Genomic DNA, 20,677 nt, shown 5'->3' on the forward strand with positions numbered 1-20,677 from the left:
ATAACAACAAGCAATGCAAAGAATATACAGCATTAAACCAAATAGTTCCTACTATGACATCTACAATAATAATTGTCACAATGAGCAGAAATGATGTGATCAATTACTGCCACTGTAAAAAACAGTCAGTCTGCAAAAGGCTTTACAATTTTGAATGGTGAATAGGGACAGCACAGAAGAGATTTAGGATGTGATGATTATGAAGGAGGAGAGAAAACATAAGTAAAGACATTGAAGGAAGAGTGAAAGAACTACTGAGTCTGACTGTTAGAGGAAGAAAAGTAAGAAAAAGAGTCAAGGAAAACAGATATGTGAGAAAAAAGAAAAATATATACATAGAATGAAAAAATTAAAAATTAATATAGTAAAAATAAAATAATACAAACCAAAACCATAGTACACAAATAAAAAATTCTAGCCCTCAAAAGACTGAGCCATGGAAAGTGCCTGCCTTCAAAAAATGCTAATAATGAGAAAAACAGACAAATTGTTTACGTATAACTGAAGCCAGATTTAAAGAGAGGTAGTTAGTGTAGCTAGATAAATAGGGTCTGATATTGTGGCTAATGAAGAAAATTGAGTCCATAAAGAAAATGGAGACTGGTCTGAGCCTGGAAAATTAGAACTCCACCTGGGAGATTGAAATATTAATGTCCCCAGGGCCCAGGCCGATTCTAAAGAACTGTTAATAGAGTAGCTCCCAACCAATAGGGAGGTACTCATCAAATCACACTAGGCCCTTCCTGCCCAGATCGCTCCTCCCCACTGTCCCATGAGCCCATCTGTTTCCACCTTTTGGCCTTCCCACCTGCATCCCCCATCACATGCAGCATAGAAGAAGATAAGCAAAATAAAGGACAGAAATGTAGGAGGACAATAGACCTTAGATATAAAAGGGATAAGACCTCCCCATCCCACAATTTGCCTTTCAGATCCCCTTCTTTCTGGTGGGAGGGGGGTCTTCTCTGCTATCCTTTAATAAAGCCTTTACTTTCCACTCTACACTTGCCTCAGTATGCTTCTCTGGTGTTATACTTCAGCATGTGGGAAAGCAAGGATTCTTTACACTAAGTGGTGGTATCATGTCCATGAACTATTCATCTCACAATTAAGCAGAGAACAGAAAAAAAGAAAAAGAAAAAGAAGTTCTTGATGAAAACTTAAAGAATTGTTTCCATTGGAGTTTTAAAAATCCTTGGCTTCCCTTCACAGCAGTGTTATGTAGGGTGGGATGGAGTGTGATGTGCGCTCCACCCTCACAGTGAAGTCCTGGGCATGTGAGAGGAAATCCTGTAGGTAGAGCTGCTGGAGGCTGCATTTAGGCTTAAGTAGGCTCCAGGTTCTTTGTTGAGTAGCAGTTGGCCTGAAGATTTTAAATCAGTGCTCCTTCAGGGCTCAGCAATTATCAGTCCATGCAGGGAGTCTCTGGGTCCCACTCACGTGATGAAGGAGCCAATCCTTTGTCCCCTTTGCCACCCACAGTCATGTTTCCTGGTCTCTCAGGTTCAGTTTCCAAATCCAATCACTCCTGCCCTGCTCTTCCTAATTGCAGGTCAGTTGTGTCCCTCCCAGCTGGAGGGGGCAAACTGGAGGGGGAGGGGGACAGCCAGGTGAGTTTCCATGACCTGTATTACCTCCTGTAAACCTCTCCGTGTCTGACCCTCTCTTGGTTAAATAGGCATTCTCTATGTCCTGCCTTATGGGTTCGCTAGGTCCCCACTTTGGGACCAGCTCAGGTTTGCCAGGAATCAGCCTGCAAAATGTCTCCTTTCTGTGGAAGCAAGCAACCTGAAGAGATGCAGCCCTGTCCTACAAAAGGACAGTGTGTAGCACACCTCTCAGGATAGTTCAGCAATGTCTTTGATCTCTAATCTTTGATTTCTGATTTCTCTATACTCAATCACACCACAGGCCTCCCCAAAATGTGGTTTGCTTTAATTTTCTTATCCCTCGTCTTTGCACACACGGGGATCACTCTGTGTTGAGAGCCACAGCCGAAGGGGCCCCAGCAAACTTCCAGCTGCCAGCAAACTTCCAGCTGCCAGCTGATGATTGGCTCACAGCGGCCCCAGCAACATCTAGCTGATTGGCTCCTCCACGGAGCTGCTCATTGGGGGACTTCTTTGGCTCCACCCACACAACCCAGCCAATCAGCCTCAAGAGGATTGTGGGAGGTGGAGAGGCTGGTGTGGGGGTGAGAGGCTTGTGGAAGCTGGTGGTGGCAGTTGGGCTCTGAGGGTTTTTTCCTGAGGAGCGGTTTTGTTTGGCGGTTTTTAGTTCTAAAAATAAAGTTAGTTTCTTTTGACAAGTGGCTCCTGAATTGTGCCCAGACAGACTGCAACTCTGACTAGTGCTGGTGGCACCAGCGGCATCACTAGGGATTTCTTCCTTATTTTATTATATCCAACTTCCTGAGTCCCCAATGTGCTTTGAATATCCAATATTAATTCCCAGTAAAGTACTCTTTTATTTATGTATTTTTTTCAATCACCTTGCTGAGAAGCTGCCTATCTGCTTTCTTGGTTTCCTATCATTAGTAGCCAGGAAAGCAACCTCCTCTATTCTGCCATCTTCCCATTCTCTAATTTAATCTCAATTTCTGGCATACTTTTATATTTTTATTGTACTTGCCCCTCCATTTATTCAACTATTATGCTATTTCTTCTTTGGTTGTTCATTTATGTTTTTGATTTTTTTTTTAACATTCTGACACCTCTTATTTGATAATATTTAACTTAGATTGTAGGGTTATATTGCAGTTTTATTCCCCTTCACCATAGATTTTGGATGAGATGACATTTAATATTTGATTTGTTTGCTTTTGCATTATTTGTTTCCTTTTTATTGTAATTTTGTATAGATGGAAAAGATTTATGCCTTATGTTTCTACCCAAACAATTGAAGATTTGTTTTATTATGTTTGTATTTCACAAGTGCTTTCCTCTGTCAGTGTACTGAAGTATGTTGAATTGTGAAATTTTTTCTTGGATGGTTTTCTTGTTTTGGTTTTATTTTTTCAGTTGCTTGGCTCTTTTAGGGGAGCAGTTGGAAGAGTGGTTACATGCCTTTTAATTTTTTATTTTAATTTATATTTATACTTTCTAAATTTCTCTTTCTCTTTTTTTTTTCTATTTTAGGCTTTCAAAGGGCATCTCTCATTTTCTTTTAACCTTAATTTTTCTTGGAAATATTACTTTTCCAAGACTGCTTTCCACATCTTGAGCAGACTTTTAGGTCCTATTAGCCAGTAAAGGCTTTGAATCTACTAGTACACACTTTCAGTCTTTCCATACTCATGGTTGATATTTCCTTCCTGGTAGTAGGTGTACTCTCTTTCTTCCTACATTTCTTTCCTCCAACTGCTCTTGTTTTCTACAGAGTTGCATGGCAGTTTATGGCAGGATATACCTTGCTGAGATTTTCTGTTTGTTTTTCTAGTTACATGAATTTTTAAGTTTTGATATTTTATGGCTTACTAAGTTGAGAGTAAGTTTTGTATGGTTTCATTTCTTCTTTTCCCATTTTTTTTGGGGGGGGGGAGTCTTAGATTTGCCTTACTGCTATTATTGAATTATAAAAAAATATAGTTCCAGATATTCTGGTTCAAAAAATGTGAATTGGGAGCATAAGAAGTTGTAAATTTTTTTTGAAAAACCTCAGAACTGTTTGTAGGAATTATTCAGGTTCCAAAGTCACTGGTCTCCACATTATGAGTCATACCCCATTGAAACATCAGCTTTCTAGAACTCAAAATAGAATCAGGATATTTTATTTTTTGTTTTTATTGTTTTGTCAGAGAATCACTGAAGAAGTTATTGGTATGGAGAAATGTTATATGTAACAAATATGAGGTGATTAGAAAACATTCTTTGTGCAATGGCTGGATATAATCAAATTAATCAAATTAATTCTGAGAAATGATGTTAATACAACCTAGAAATAGGAAGTCCTGTCTCTGAGACCCATTTTTTTTTTTTTAGCAAAAATGTATCTTGGCTGCAAATATCTTCCATGATCTGGACATGTGACTTTATAGTGTTGCCTCTATCATCAATTTGTGTTATTTATAACCACTGGTTGATATTAATAGTGCAGATGTGGGTAATAAGTGAATTCAGGGCCCTCATTCAAGCATCCAATGTATGACCTTGATTTAAAAAGTGTAATTAATTAAGTTAAACAGATTATTTTTCTAAATTCCAAAATATTTGAGCTTCTTTTACATCAAATGATGAGTAATAAAAACAGAATGCATTACACATGGTGAGTGATCAATAAATAGCTGTGGAATTTAATTGCAAGTCTTAAATCTATTTTGAATAAAAAAAATTCCTGTGAAATGGCTGGATACAATCAAATTACTCAGATTCTGAGAAATTTTCTACTTTTAATGATGTTTGTACAACCTAGAAATAGGAAGTCCCTGTCTCTGAGTCCCATTTTTTTTTATAAAAAATCAGAATTAGATCCACACTAAGAGTTTTCTTATGCTTTCTCTAACATTTGAGGAGTATTATGCCTATGAAAAATGAATTAACTTGAGGATTTACCTAGGTGAGAAGGTACTTTTAAAAAAGGTGAGTGGATAATTGGTCTCTCGCCTTGCTTCCTACAGGGGATTCATACTTACATACTAAGAACACATTCATAGTCTTTCTTCACTATCTCTATAGTAGTCTCAAAATATCATCATTCATCTTTCTCTTGTGGTCTCCCAAATCCAGTGACAGCTGCTTTATCTAAATATGGGGTTTTCATTGAGCAGAAATGCATGGTGCTACTACAGCAGATCTGGGGATGAGACAATAGGAAATATTTGGGGGCAGCATGTTCTTAAGTATTGCCTGAAATTATGTCATTTTTGTGTGTGATACTTAAATTAATTACAAAGAAGAATAGCTCTAGAATTTCTGTTGAATATAAATAGATTGTTTGGGTCAAGTTCTTTCAGAACTTATGGGTTCATAAAAAAGTTTTATGAACTGACCTTTCACAGGCAATACCTGTGCTACCCACGCTGCTGCCTATCAGTTAAATACACTAATTGATGATATGAATTACATAGCAAAATATCTAATTCTGTTGATCAGATTTCTTAATGATATTTTGGAGTCCATGCATATTATTTACCTCCATAGTAATATGTTTCTGGTGTGTAGCTGTGAAAGTATCTTTAAACACCTATTTGTCTGTTTCCTTCTTGTTTCTACCACATTTTATTCTGTCTATACATTGATGCACAGTCCCACACAGCAATATAGTATATTGTAAAAGAAACTGCAGTTGAAATATGGCTTATTCTAGTTGCTTTACAGAATTATTAAATAGGTAAGAGGGCCATAGGTCTTTTGATGAATTTAACCATCTGTTCAGTTTCTTCAAGATTTTAGGTTATAACTTGAAAATACAAGAGGTCCTCTAGATGCAACCAAGCTTCCCCACTGTCAAATCCTTGGGCAGGAGTATAGACAGACCCAGTTCCAATGTGACTCAGGATTTCAATCTGTTCTAGAATGGGCCTGAAGTGTCCTCTCTGGCGTAGAGCATATCAGTCTTCTAGGCATAAAGAAACTCCAGGACACAATACCTTTTCCCTCTTCATTATAACATCTCTAGGTAGAGTCCTGGAGCTTGTCCACATTCTAATACAATCCTTCAAGTTCAGGTGATACCCCAAAGTGTGCCTTCATTGATTTGGTCAACATGATAGTATTCCAGACAAAGGAAATGATAAGTAAAATCAAAATAGTTATTCTCCTGTTATTCTTCTAGTTCAAGCAAGATATGAACAAAATAAATTAGGAAGGATCCAAACACGAGAAATAGGATTCAATAGGATACTTAGCAATGACAGAGTTCAGTCTAAAGGATCAGCTAGACATTGCTTAGTTCTAGTTCAGACTTCCTCTTTGCTTTAGAATTGGAATTTGTAAGATTATCCAGCAAAATTGAGGTGAAAAACTACTCAGGAGATTATGGTGTAGCAAACAGAGAAGGCTCTTGAATATTTTATGAATATAATGCAGTCAGGAATAATAAAGATGTTTTAGTTACCAGGTAAAAATCTAAGCCCTACAAGAAAATTTTTAGCTTGAGAGTTCTTCCAACAAATACCATGTTCCTTGAAGGCATGAGCTGTATTTTCCTATCTTCTCTATTTATTTGTTTATTATTAAAAGTTTGTTATGCTTATGTGTTACTTTTGCTAATGTATTTCATGAAGACATTTAAAGACTTTAAAATAAAAACTAAATGTTCCTCATTCAACTTCTGTCCTGTGTAGTTACTCCTTTTTTCTATTGTTGTTTTGTTTATAGCTTCTCCTAATTATGTTTGTAAATAACTCATTATTATTATCTTATCCGTGATTATTCAATATTAAATATCTAATATAGACTTCTTTAACAGAATAAGAGAGGATGAGAGAGAGTTTTGTTAAGGAAAAAGATAAATGGGGGAAATTATATATGCATATATTCTTTCTGATAACTGAATAGCCGCAGTTACAACAGTGAGATTATTTTTATCTCTCAAAGTGACAAAGTATAAAAAGAATGGACATGACTAGTGTTTGTAACAATGTGGAAATATCAGCAATCTCCTGCTGGGGGCACAGGTGAACTAATAGTGGCAAAGTTTGATAATATGCATATTCCCTGAGCAATAGATATATGACTGGTAGAAATTCATCCCAATGGTATAAATGTATAGAAGCACAAAAATGCATGTATTTTTTTAAAAAAATTGTGTACTTGTTTTTAATAATATAACATTGGAACAAACTGAGATGATCAAAAATATTGTTAAGTGAATCATGAGAGTCATGGTAGATCCCCACTAGGAAATACTACATAGCCATTAAGGAAGATGTAATACACACACACACACACACACACACACACACACACACACATGTTTAATTATAAAGAAAAATGTTCAGTGTAGTTTTAAAGAAAAATACTGATTATAAAACAATATGGGTTCAATGTGGTTGCTGAAAGGAGATGAAACCATGTTAACAAGTTAACAATTGCTGTCTTTGAGTGTGGGTGATTTATTTCAGTTGATTCCATATTTTTTTCTTTAAATATTTGTCTTCTCCATAGTAAACAGTAACCATTCTCAACTTTTCTTAATTTCTCTGGGTTCAGTTTGGTCCTTTCTAATTCCCCCAGTTTCATCCACGTGTTTTTCCTTCTGATACTTGAAACTGTCTTTCCTTATGAACTCGAGACAGTGATGCTTGCTATCCTCTGTTCCCACCTTTTTCTTGCTATCAGCATCTTGTGGTGTTCGGCTACATAGTTCTCAGGGAACATTTTAGACCTCTGCCTTCATTGATGCCAATAAAGCCATCCTGCTCATTCTTTTTCAACCCAAGATAACTGTTCCTTCATTTTTTGCTTATTTATTGGCAATTGATTAGGAAGACCCTAAACCTTATAGATGTCTTTTTGCTTACTTCTATGGGGAGATAATTTTCTTATAGATCTCTTGTCATTTTAGTAATTGGATTAGATTTAGTGCATTTTAAGTTAAGTCATAAGATCGTCTTCCACACTAAACTTTGTCTCTTTAGTTACGGGAATAGCTTCAGATAGATTTTGTGTAATCTCTTTGGTAGAGATTTGAAGGGACACAGTTGATTTGAGAAAGGTCAGATAAATGCATGAATGCAGGAGGGTTTCCTCTCTTCTTCCTCAAATTCTAGACTAATTGAGAGTGTTAGTAAAGAATCTATGTATACCAAAGGTCTACAGTCTATTCTTTTTAAAGATGCCCTTGCTTCTTCTACAGTTCTCTTTTTTTCCATTTTAAGTGCTACTGTTTTATGTCTTTTCTTTTAGATATGTGCTATTTAAATAATGGAAAATGCTTGAATTTTAAATGCAGTCATGTGATGTGGAAGACCTAACTTATACTAAAATAGGAAATGAACAGTGGTCAGATTATTAAAATCACAATTAAACTTATGATAGGAATTTAAATAATTTATTAAATTGAAGTCTTCTCATTTATTTGCAGCCTTCATTTCTTTCAGTTAGTAATAGACAAAGGTGCTTAAATTTCAGAAATAAGAACTTTTCAAAAGAAAAATGATTTCAAAAACATGAATATTCTTTTAAGTAAGACCCAGAGGCTGCTTACCAATTACTACCTTTGGCAAACAACACAGTTCTTGAACTTGGTGATAGCAGTTGATTGCTTATAACATCGCCCATGCATTCCTTTTGGAAATACAAAAGAAAATCTGTGTGTTTCACATTCGAAAAATGATGTATTCCTTTTATTTTTAGATCTGTAAGTATAAATGGTACTTGAGAAAGTCAGAATTTCAACAAGGACTTTGTATGAGAAAAAGTTCAGTTTTCAAACTGTGATCAAGGAAAGAAAACTAGTCCTGTCTATAATTGATACAAAGGTAAAAACGTATTACTTTTCAAATTACATTTTCATCTTTTTAGGTAAAAAATACATTGGGACAGGTGTACATGTGTGTGCACCAGAAGCTTTACCATTTGAGAGTGGATAAGTAGCTAGTGTGGTAGGTGTGGGAGTCTAAATGAAGAAGTGGAGAAGATGAAATGAGGGAGGAAGAAATGAGAGGGGAAAGGATGGGCAGCATGGACTGATGGTCATGGAGACTGGCTGTGGGTGACTTTCTATGTAGGGAGGTGAGGAAGAGGACCAGTTGTATAGCCATGCATGAGTTGCAAGGGTCCAGATGGAGCCCAGGAAATGCAGTGGAAAGACATTGTGTTAATGGGAGATAGAACATTCCTTTTAGTACCTTGCGTATTACTCTCAACGATAGGGGATAAAAGCAACAAATCAGTTTTAATAAAAAAAATAATTGTGGCTTCTTTTTTCCTCAGTATTTGGAAGTGAAACTCTGCTGTGTCCTTAAAGTAACTAATGATTTTACCTTAATGAATAATCCATGCTCCAGTTTGAAGCATAATCAGTTGGAAGGGGGGGAGAAGAGAAGGGGAAAGACATAACAAAGAATGAGATCTGTATAGTTCTCCACAAGTCAGCAAAGCCACCAGCTATTTTTGTGGCCATCTAATATGCCATCAAGTATTTCTGAAAGAGAAAATCCATTTATGGTCTGACTATAAGTTCCTAGGAGTATTCTCCACTGATTCTAGTCCCATCTCCAAAGCATGTAGACCTCAAAGAAAGTGTAAAAAGATTTGGTATGGCAAAAGAATAAATAATAAGTGAACAAGTAAGCATAATATTTTGTGTATTAGGCACAGTGCTAGACTTTATAATGTAATATCTATTCCACTATAGAGTATGAGGTCTAGTTATAATTTTTATGTTTATATTCTCTTGATTTTAAAAACCCTGTCAACTTAGTTTCAGAAATTTCCTAAATATTATATAGTTGGTAAATGAGGAGCTAGATTTCAGATCAAGGACTCAAATGCTTATGTTCTTTTTTAATAACCAAAAAAATTTCAAGATCAAATATGATCTCATTTTTATTACCTTGAAAATATTCAGAAGTTTTCATTTTTCTACCTCTTCTAATTACTACCTTTGAGAACAAAGTCTAATCTAATCATCTCCTCTGCATCTGAATTGTTTTTCCACTTTTACATTTTGGCTCACTTTTTTTAAGCCTCTAATATTTCTTGCATATACTATGTCTTTAATTATGTTTTTGTTTTTATTAATGTATCATGGCTACATATAATTGTGGGGATCATTGTGACATCCATAAATGTATATATTGTAATTTGCTCCATTTAATTCCCCAGTTCTAGTTCCCATCCCTCCTCCCTCTCCCTTGGTTCCCTTCTTCTACCACCCTGTATGCCCTTCTATTTTCATGTGATCCCTACCTTTTAAAAAATTTCTTATTTAACTCTAGTTTCTGCAAATGAGAGAAAACATTCGACCATTGACTTTGTGAGTCTGGCTTCTTTCACTTAGCATGATATTCTCCAGTTCCTTCCATTTACCAGCAGATGACAAGTTCATTCTTCTTTATGGGTGAGTACAACTCCATTGTGTGTATGTACCACATTTCCTTTATTCATTCCTTTGCTTATGGGTCCACAACTTGGCTATTATGACCCATATTGCTATAAACTTTGGAATACAGGTGTTTTCAATTCTTCTATTTTATAATTTTTCCAAGAGACAAGCCAAAATTTCTCATTGCAGTACTTCCCATTTCTCATCTCAATTTCTTTTACAGCTTAACCCTTTTACCCAAAGTTGAAGCCAATCTTACATACCATCATGTATCATTCACCAGACATTTGTTAAGCATTTATCAATGAATCTATTGTCAATGAATCCGCCTTTCATTGGCTGCCCATAGGGTAGGTTGCCACATAGTGGAATAAAGACTAAACTAAGCCCCTGTCTCTGGCCTCAAGGAACTTAGAATTTAGGGATAAGAATAAAGAAGAAAATTTAAAATTAGGGTGAAATATTCACCATGCATTGAAAGTGCACACTGGTTTTGGTAGAGTCTCTTAGGTGGGGATAGCTAGACAGGACACTGATATAAGATTGGGAATCTGGGGGTTTAGGGATGGCATCTAAGAAGAGATGAAGAAATGATTTGAATAAGAACAGGAGTATCATTAAACTAAAAAATATAATGCATTGATTCAGGGGTCTTAAATTGGAAGAGACCTATGGAGTTTATGGACTAAGAGGTCTCAATACAAGTGCATGTAATTTGGAAGAAAGATGTTGGCCACCCAGATCTGCATGTATCACTGCTCTAGAAAGAGGGAGAGGAAACAAGGAAGGACTCATAATCTTATTCCCCAAGGAGAGAAGGACACCGAGGAGCCCAGATCTTGTGCAGCTAGATGCAGGGCCCTCATCTCTGTATACGACAGGAGAGTATGGTGGTGTCTCACCAAAGGAGACCTGTACCTGCCTTCAATCCATGTCCCAAGAACTTGTATTTCCTAACTACACAGGTGCCTCCCTCCCTTTCTTTATTCTTCCCTATTTCCGTATAAGAACATAGTCCTTGCCTTGCTAAACTAGGAATAAAGAGATGTCTTATTTTGGCAGGAGTAGCAGAGTCTCATTAGGTACTTCATTGGGATCATTGACATCTTTTCTTGTATCTAAAGGTTACTGAATTGTGCAGAGTTAAAATGGAGACAATTTCTTACTAAGAACAAGGTTATTAAATTTTCAGAAGTCAAATTCAAAGAGTACAGAGGGTTTTTTTTTTTTTTTTTTTGCCTGCAGGAGAAGCTGAAATTCAAAGGGTGACTGTGACCAAGAAGACAGGATGGGAGTCTATTTTACTTGCTCTCTGCTCCCATGTCAGATATGTGTATGTTGGAGAATTGTCAGCTTAAGTTTAGATTATACTTGAAAATGGAGATGAGTTTTTACTTGTTCAAATGAAAAAATTATTTAGGACAAAATCTCCCAGGATATAAAGCATCTTTCACTTAGAGTGTCTGAGAAGAAGGATTCTTCTTCCCAACCATGCCTGTAACTTACACTAAAGCCAGGGTAGGAAAGGACTTGTGGAGATGAAAGTTAGGAGATGAGCCAATGATGGGCCAAGTGGAACCCATGGACTCCTGGGGGTCATTAAGACACATTCAGAGGATCTGCAAAATCAAAATGATTTTCCTAATAATTCTAAAGTGTTATTTTCCTTTTTCACAATGCTGACTTGTGTAAAGTTGATTCAAGATCAATGACAGACAAAGGACTGCTCTCTTACCAAAATCAAGGTAGTACCATCAAATTATATTATTAGTTATTGTATTCTTCACCATCACAAACTAGCAGTAAAAAACAGCAACAACAGCAGCAACAAATCCCACACAATTTCACATGCAGACTATTTTTGATGAAATCGTAAAGAAAATTACCCTATTGAATTTCAACACCATGATAATTTTGACGGAAAGCACTGGTGCAGTTCAGTCACCAGCTGAACTAGCCATGTTTTTAAAGATCACAACTACATTTATTAAAATGTGAATACTGGGCAAATATTTTATCAAAATGAACAAAGTGATCCTATTACTTACAGGAAAACAATAAACAATATTTACAATGAATATAAAATTTGAGCTTCAAAAGGAAAATGAGAAGTTTGGAAAACTTGTCCTTGCCCCATGAGGTTGAAAAGTCCCCCAAATTATAAGATGTTAGATCTGAGTTAGAAAGAATAACTTGAGAAACACCAGGGACTAGATGGGGGTGGAAGTCATGGGTATGAAAGAGGTTCAGCCAGGAAAGTGTAGAGTATGGAGAGGTCAGAGCTGAGGATTGGCTCATGGGGCTTGTTTTTTTGTCCCTAGCCCCCCATGGGACACTTTAAAGATGCATATTTACACATTCCTTGTGCAAACTCGGTGCACATACACAATACCTTACATTTTTATATTCAGAAACATGTCATCTGACATTGACAATAACAAAGGAAGGTGAGAGGCTACATATAATAATTGTTGTCATTTTTCAGATGAGGAAATTGAGACTGAGAATATAGGTGAAATAAGTAGAGTTCCAAAAGTGACTGCACTAGCACAAAATCCTGGTCCTTTAATTTCTAGCACAGAGTTTCTCCTGCCACTCCACAAGAGCTTTTGAAAAAAATGCCTTTTTTTTTCCCTTCCATACTCTTGCAGTGTGTGGGAAATCATCTTCTTTCTTGCAGACTCAGCATTCTTACAAACTAATATTACATTTGTTCCAGCTTCTCTGTAGCCTCATCAATTTATCATGATCTGTCAGAGAATAACTTTGCTTCCCATAGCCCAGAACATCACTTCCTTCAGGAAGCCACCCTGACCAACCTCAGTCCTTTGGTCATTACCTACATAATACTTTGTACTTTATAGTGCATTCTTTTTTGAATGTTGATATACTACTTTCAATTTTTTTCTTTACTCTTTTTGGGTGATTTTGTTTTTTTTCCCTCAATTTAATTATAAGACACTCTTAAACATATTCTATTTTATACTGATCATTTGTTTCTTCCTGTACTAGGAACTGAATGCACAGCCTTCTGCATGCTAGGCAAGTGCTCTACCACTGAGCTGCATCCTCAGCCCCGCTGGGATTTTGACAGATGCATATTTACATGTTCCTTGTACAAAACCTTTGCAATTTTATATGGGGATTTTCTTGGAAAATAGAGGAAATGGTTATCTATAACCCTATATTATAGCAACATTTTTTTGTTAAATTCACACTTGACAAATATATTGATGTTAAATTATATTTAATTTCAACCTCCTACTTTTTTCCATGTACTTATGTGTTTTATTTTACATGGTGGCATTCCTGATGTTCTCTATTCAGCTGGAATGTTATTTATCTGTAAATATATCTTTGACTAATTTTTGTTCTTTCTGAGTATATATTGCAGTAAGTTGTGCACAGTAGGGACTCAGTAGCTGCTTGGGAATTCATGAAGTGGCAGACAGACTTGAAAGAGATGACTTAGGCATTTTATTTGAGCTACAGAAACAAACATGGTCATAGAAGAAATGCTCTGGGAGAGATGAGTTTTTGCTTAGGGAGAGATTTTGACTTTGCTAGAATAAAATGCTCATCACATTTAATTGGACCAACTCATCTCTGTCAGAATGACCCTTGTTTGGTGAGTTTGCATTTTTATTCTGCTAGACCTAGTGAGGATGTTTAGATGGTCTGGGGCATCTTAGAGTTAGCAAACAATTTGGTTTTCTCTGATTCTTATTCAGTTGTCAAAACATGATCATAACCTCATTTCAGAGTATAATGCAAAATACTTTTCTGACCTTTGATTAATATTTTTTAAGTTAAGAAAGTCCTAATAGGTTATGCATTCTAGTTCTAGCTGAGAAACTTGCCAATCAAGTTCCCCGTGTTACTCTGTAAAATCATCTGGCTAGCATCCTCCCTTGGCATAACAATGTCATTGTATATAACTAGAGCCCACCATTAATCTGGGTGCATGAGGCTTTCAAACATTTATTCTTCCAAACTATACACTAGATCTGCACTTTGCTGGATGACATTTAAGCAGTTTGCATGGACATAACATAATCCCAGTGCAACATAAAAATGTATTTAGTAAGGACTTTGTGTCTGTGGTTTAGATTTAAAATACATTAATTAGCATGATCACAACACTTTAAAGCAAATGAACTTTTTTTTCCCCAATAAAGCAGGTTATACTGGGGATTTAACAAAGCTTTGAAACAGTGAAATACCAAGGAGTATTTTTTTTAACCTAGAGAATGAACAGCATGCTTGAAAAATATTTGTAATTTATGTTTTGAATTCCAAAGTTTGAATAGACATAAATTTGCTTCTGAAAAGGTATTTTTTATTTTGAGGGACTTGAAGTTACAAGCTTTTCCACAAGAGACTGTTGGAGACATATGTCCTCGTTGCCAGACTAATGCAACTTTATCGACTTAAAGCTTCAAAAGAAATCAATATATTTTTGGAGACACATGGGAGATAGTTGAACTCACATTAATGAATATGATGGATGCTTCCTGCCCAGCTGTATCTCTCGAGGCATGGTTCTTAGACCACCTGCCTTAGCCTCACCACTTACCAATGTGGTGTTGAACACATAGTTCTCTTTGTTATAACAAACAGTGCAACTTCACCTCTGGAGCACTCAGTCTCAAACTGCCTGCCAACTATCTCTTGGTTAAAATCCTATCTAGAGCAGTACCAACATGGCACCCACCACTTCTCAGAGGCATCTTGCTTCTACCCTTGAATCCAGCAGAGCAATAGGCAGTTACATAATTCTTTCCTATTAACTTGTCCTCTGAACAACCACCTTCACTGAATTACATTTAAATATTATATCTTCCATTTTGTTTGTATTTGGTAGATAATTTTGGTCAATGATACATTGCCTATTATTCTGTGTGTACAGTCTCATTTGATAAGCCCATTTAGAATTTATCTCTTTCTTTCTGTCTCTGTCTCTTTTTCTCTGTTAAAATTGGTTTGCTTTCTTCAAACAAATAACTTGAAGTATTCAATAAACTGGTTTTCTTGCCTCTGAGGAGATGCAAGGCAAAATTGAATAGACAATCACAACAATTATATCAAATCTCATGGTTCGCATTTTTGCTTTCTTCTACTCCTCCGTATATCTTTGATGTGTTATTTTTTCCAGAGCTTTGTTGTACACATGAATTTTATTTTAAGGTGACTTAAAATCCCTTTTGAAAAGCAGAAAGTATAAGCAAACTATTAAGAGTAGGATAAGAGAGGCCTATGCAGAAGGCCAGGGGATAATAATTCTGTAAACTACAGAAGCATAAAAGGAAATGGTATTTTTGATTGACATTTTACTGCCAGTGACCTGTGTCTGGCCAACAAATGGCCAGATAATCACTAATGATTCTTAGCAAATCTTGGTCACACCATATAAAATACTTTTCTGCAGACTTGATTGAGAGGAAAGTGTGGACATGGAAAGTTATCCGTGGGTTTAAGAGTCTTTGTGTGGAATTATTTTATAAGAGATTATAAAAGTGATAAATAAAGTTAAGAATTTATACCAAAGTAGAAATGCAATAAGGAGTTGTCATGTATTTCAGCTTCTTTGTTCAATTTTCAATATTGGTTTTATAATAATCAGAATTTTGTTCAAAAGATATAGATAATTGAAATCCTAGACATCTGAAAAACATTAGAAGTGAAATTAAGTTTAACAATCTGATGGAGAAATTATGAGTTAGTTAAAATATATTCATATATAACCTTCCAAAATTAGTTATTTTTTTTATATGTGGTCCTACATATACTCTTAAAATAATGGGGATACAAATATAAGACAGATTTAAAAATGAGAAACACAGAACTGGTTGAAATTGGCCTCAAAATGTCATTAACTCCACTCCATCTGTCTTTGCAACCTTATGAAATCATTGCTTTAAACAATTTCAGCTTATGGGAATTAATCATAAAGTAACTCTTTCTCCTTTTCTCTTTTTATTGAGGTTGTTCTTTTGGATTAGTTCTTACCTTTCCTGGATGGAAAGCCAGGAAACGTGACCATTTTTATGGAATGCAGAGAGAGTTTTTGTCACCATAAGTTACAAGACACTGACTCACTGTTTACTATTCAGGCTCATATAATATTTAAACTTTCGATTTTAGTTCAAATTTAAGACCTTTTTTTCCCATCGTGTATATAGCTCTTCTCCCTGCTCTTGGCCATGGCTCTCTACCTTTCATAGGTCAGAGTGGGGAGGGAGAAATGGAGATGGGTGTTCCTTCTGGTTTGGTTGTGTTCTTGCCTCCTGAGCTCTGGATTTGGTGGGTGATAAAATCTTACTTTTTTCCTTAAGGGATGTTTTCTTCAGAAATTCCCTCTATCCTGGGGCATCCCTCAACTGAAGATATCCAGGAAAGGACAAATGCTCTATTTTATTGTTTACTTGATGGCTCCTTAGTCCTTTTACATCAAACCATACCTATTCATATCCTTCCCCCACCCCTCTTTTCCACAGGATAGTCTCATGTCCCAACAAATTTTGAGAATGCCAACCAATCCCAGCATAGCCAACTCTCTTTTGTTCCTGCATCAAACCCCCCAGCTTCCCCACCTCTTCCCCTTTAGAGGTCCCTATAGGAGTCTAACTCCAGCCCATTGGGCTCCTTAAATACAGGGTACACATGTTGAATGTCTTTTGTGGCCACTTTTCCTGGTGAGAGAAAACTTAAAGGCATCCTTTCATAGAGCGAAACATTAGGGTCAACATCCCATTTGTCCTTTTATTCAGGACAGGAAAAGACAGTTGAAACAGTCATGATTACTGAGTCTTTTGGAATCACACTATGTGTTCCTGTGAGTTTTTGCAACTATGATTCTAGAACAGGAATGCAAGTGTTATCAAACTAGGCAGTATAACACAAATGTGCAGATGAAGGAAGTAGAGGGAGGAGAGATAGGTGAAGAAATAGGGACACCAAGCCCCTTACTGTGTAAAGTGAAAAGTCTGCAGAAAGTCTGTAGTTATTTGAGCAAGAAATGCATATCAAAATACATGAATTAAAGTCACAAAAGTAACTGGAAGATGAATTGTAAATTGGCTTGTGCACTGCCCTGGGTTATATCTACAGCACCATGAAAAATATATACATGGAGACTATATTTGTTAAATAATGTATTTTTATTTAATATGAAGATGATTAATAAGTTAAATTATTGCTCTGTCATATTAAAATGGTATAAAGCCATAGCTTACTATATCACTCAATGTGATATAATCATAAATATCTTCAGAAAGATCAAAGAAACAGAAAATTGCCAAAAAGGCATTTTAGTATAGGTATGAATTAAATATATGTGCTTTGAGGAAGGGTCTGGTTAGATAAGTGGTTAGGTCATTATTTTTAAACAAAAATTTATTTAACTCATATCCTATATTGAAATAAGTTCCAGATCCTTATTAACTTATAGATGATAAGTTGAGTGTCTGTTTTTCTGAGTTCTATGTTAGGCAGTATCTCTATACTTCAGCCAAATAGAGGATTTGCAAAAGAGAAAAGAGATTCAAGTGCTTTCAGAATAAAAGATGGCAAAGAAAAATCATTATGACAGATATGAAAATGCTTGATAATGCTGACTTCTAAAGGAGTAATTCAATTAATTTTTATTTTGATCACATGCAGTGCCAGAGTCCCAGCTTCAAGCATGACAGACATGGTCTTGAAAATCAATGAGAAAAACCCTGAGACTCCAATAAATAAACCAGTAAGTATCATGCATGCTTACTTCACTGAAAAGTAAATGCAAAGGAATTGTAACCATTGGAAAGCATTTGGTTTATTGCATGACCAAAGTTTGCAAATAAAAATGAGACATACATATCAGACATAATCTGTAATAATTAAAGAAATGTAACAAGAGAATATGCAACACTGTCATGTGTCATGAAGTGGGCACTCCAGAGACTGCTAAAAGTAATATACTTTAACTTTTTGAGAAAGTTAAATTTGGAAACAGGAGTAAAAAGTTTTAAAGATGCTCATATTTTTAGGGCCAGGAATTCAAGTTTTGATGTTTTGTAATTTATGCTCATCAAAAAAAATGTTAAGTTACAAGGAACTACCTAGGTGAAGAAATAATACATTTGGAATTATTGCTGACTTCGTTTTGATATTCATTTGTGTTTTCTTAAGGCTAGGGAGGATGGTTATAATAAAAATTTAAAGAACACAGGATAGTATCACATATACAAAGAAATGTGTAAAAAATTATGGAATTATGATAAAATTTTAATTTCTTTAGGAGTTGGGATTGTGATTTTTAAATAGTTGGAATACTTTTTCTACCTCTGACCTTCCTAAAGGAATATGTATTATTTTCATCTCAAGAAAAAAACAAATGGGAAGCAGTTAGTCCACATTCTACAACTTGTGAGCTGTGTGAGCTTGTGCAAGTGACCCTTTGTATGAGGTAATATCACAATCCACATGGTTTTGGTGATACTCTGTCAAGTGGTTGAGGGTCAGACAGACGTGTTTGAGAAGATGATGATTCTGGTTTGTTAACTTTTGGCTCCGTGATCCAGGACCTCCCCTCTGTCTCTTTATCAGTCACTGAAGTGCAGAACCTGCTTGCCTGCTTTTTTTTTTTTTCTTTCTTCCCCCTTTTGGAGAAAAACAATACCCAAGACAAGTGAAAAGTTGATTACCTCTAACCATGTTTGTGCCTACCATCCCCAGACCTGGAGTCATGAATCGAGTTTTCAGTTTGAACATGTTTTTCTTGCAGTCTTTAACCTTGAGTTGGTCTACATTTCTCGATCTTTTAAATGTAGTCTATTGATTTCCACTGTGCACCAATAAGCTTAAATTAGACAGAAAAAGGCACAGTACCCCTTAAAAAGAACCCCCACTCTTTCTGTACTGAAAAATAAATAAAATGTTTTCTCTACCTCATTCCCTCTTCGGGTGCCCTTTGGCCTGCCTCTCTGGAAGGAATCAGTGTTTGTACAAGGTGAGCTTTTTACATCTGTCACTCTGGAATACACTTTTTACTTCTCCAGAAATCTGGGTCTAAAGAGAAACAATAGAAGAACAAGGTTGAGGCATGGGACTGGGGAGTCTGTTAGCAAGAATGACATTGGCTTTTGAGTTTGTAGAGACTGGTTCATGAGATAATGCATTTCAAACAGCTTTCTGATCCTCAAATCCCCAGTAAGTTTTTGACTCTTTCCAGTTGGGGAACATAATGTAATAATGTGCTAGACCATTAAGTTAGAGCTCCGTGTTTTGCACAATTCATTTTCCAAATTTAAAGAGACTCACAACCGAGCGTTCACAAACAGTAGCTGTTTACTTTCTTTCTACTAAAATAATCACTGCAAATACCCCTCTGAGAATGTATATTTTCAGATGTCAGGTAATCAAAGCTTAGTTGTACTCAGAGGCTTTTTTAGAACCAAATGGAAAATAATTGCTTTAAAGTACCCACTTGTGAGGATTTCTGCTCATCAGTGTAATTGCCAGCAGCCACTGTCTTTCTGTCACAATAAATTCACAATGATTCATTAGCTTCTATTGGGGGGATAAAATAGATCATCTTGTTAACATTGACTTTGATTTTTAAATGGGTTTACTTGATTTCATATTGGAACTACAGTTTGTGCATAAACTAAAATAATAGACGCTCCTGTCCCACTTTGAAGAGTGGTGTAGACAGTAGAAGATGATAAAATTAGAACTCATGGGCCAGACGTGCAGGATTTAGATATGAATTCTCAACGTATTTCCTCCAGGAACATTTTTTTTTTCGGTCTTCCCTTTTGTCAAAGGAATTTAATTTCTCTATGATAAGCCTTTGCACACAGAATGCAGTAGTTGGCAAATAATCCTTAGGATGTGTTACCAAGCTTCCTTTGTCCAGGTTTCTTTCTGTCATTAAAAGAAAAAGATGATTGCTGCAAAAACCTACTGCCTGCAAATGCCTGTCAAGGACTGCCTAATCTTCTTTAACATTCCCTAGATTGATGGGATCATAATTTACATAGCTCAAGCTTACTTTGTATATGTAGATATTGGTCAAAGGTCAGCACTCCTTTGCTGATTTGCTGATTTTTAAGCAGGCAGGGAAAACAGAAACCGGCTTTATTTTGCTGTCAAATGGCTTGTCAACTGCCTACTGGCAGTGGGTACCTGATTGGGATTCTGTGAAGTCACTCAAGGGTCAACCTTCACTTTTCAAGGTCAACAGAAGTTGGCATTAAGTCTCCCTGAAGCTGGTGCAGACCCTGAGTATATGGATCACCCGGGGAGCATCCAGTGACTGCCTTCCAGTGGCACCAAGCATATTGCTACCAATATCAGCCTTCTGAGTCCATCATTCTCCAGGGCACCTGTCGACTAGTTGAAAAAAATGAAATAAAACCAGTGTTGCTTGTAGGGTATTTTACAATTTCAAATTGAGAGGACACGTAAAATATTTTAAGATTGCTACAAAAACCAACCAACCAAGAGCCAATGCATTTAACTGTTTTGGTCTGTTTCCCTAGAACAACAACAACAACACAGAGGACCTCAAGGAAGAAAAAAAATTCTGTCAGAGGCTACATGGAGGGGACTTCCTAGAGATATCCTGGGGCTGAGAAGGGCCTGCTTGTCAATTACAGGTGAGCCAAGCAGGTAGCAAGCAGGAGCATGGGGCCAGGACTAA

At 36.1% G+C, this 20,677-nt stretch overlaps 1 long non-coding RNA gene across 4 annotated transcripts in view; it reads left to right on the forward strand.

Moving 5' to 3' along the window:
- The window catches only part of LOC110598845 (uncharacterized), a 241,725-nt gene that overhangs the window by 201,621 nt on the left and 19,427 nt on the right, over positions 1–20,677 (forward strand). For 3 of the 4 annotated variants that reach the window (XR_013435435.1, XR_013435433.1, XR_005736130.2), the window contains exons 2-4: positions 9,884–10,005; positions 17,653–17,734; positions 20,517–20,633. This is a non-coding gene — a long non-coding RNA (uncharacterized LOC110598845). The remainder of the gene's footprint in view (positions 1–9,883; positions 10,006–17,652; positions 17,735–20,516; positions 20,634–20,677) is intronic. The other variant, XR_013435434.1, reaches the window with a different exon arrangement.

The sequence above is a fragment of the Ictidomys tridecemlineatus genome, chromosome 2, assembly GCF_052094955.1.
Source record: "Ictidomys tridecemlineatus isolate mIctTri1 chromosome 2, mIctTri1.hap1, whole genome shotgun sequence".
Taxonomy (NCBI): domain Eukaryota; kingdom Metazoa; phylum Chordata; class Mammalia; order Rodentia; family Sciuridae; genus Ictidomys; species Ictidomys tridecemlineatus.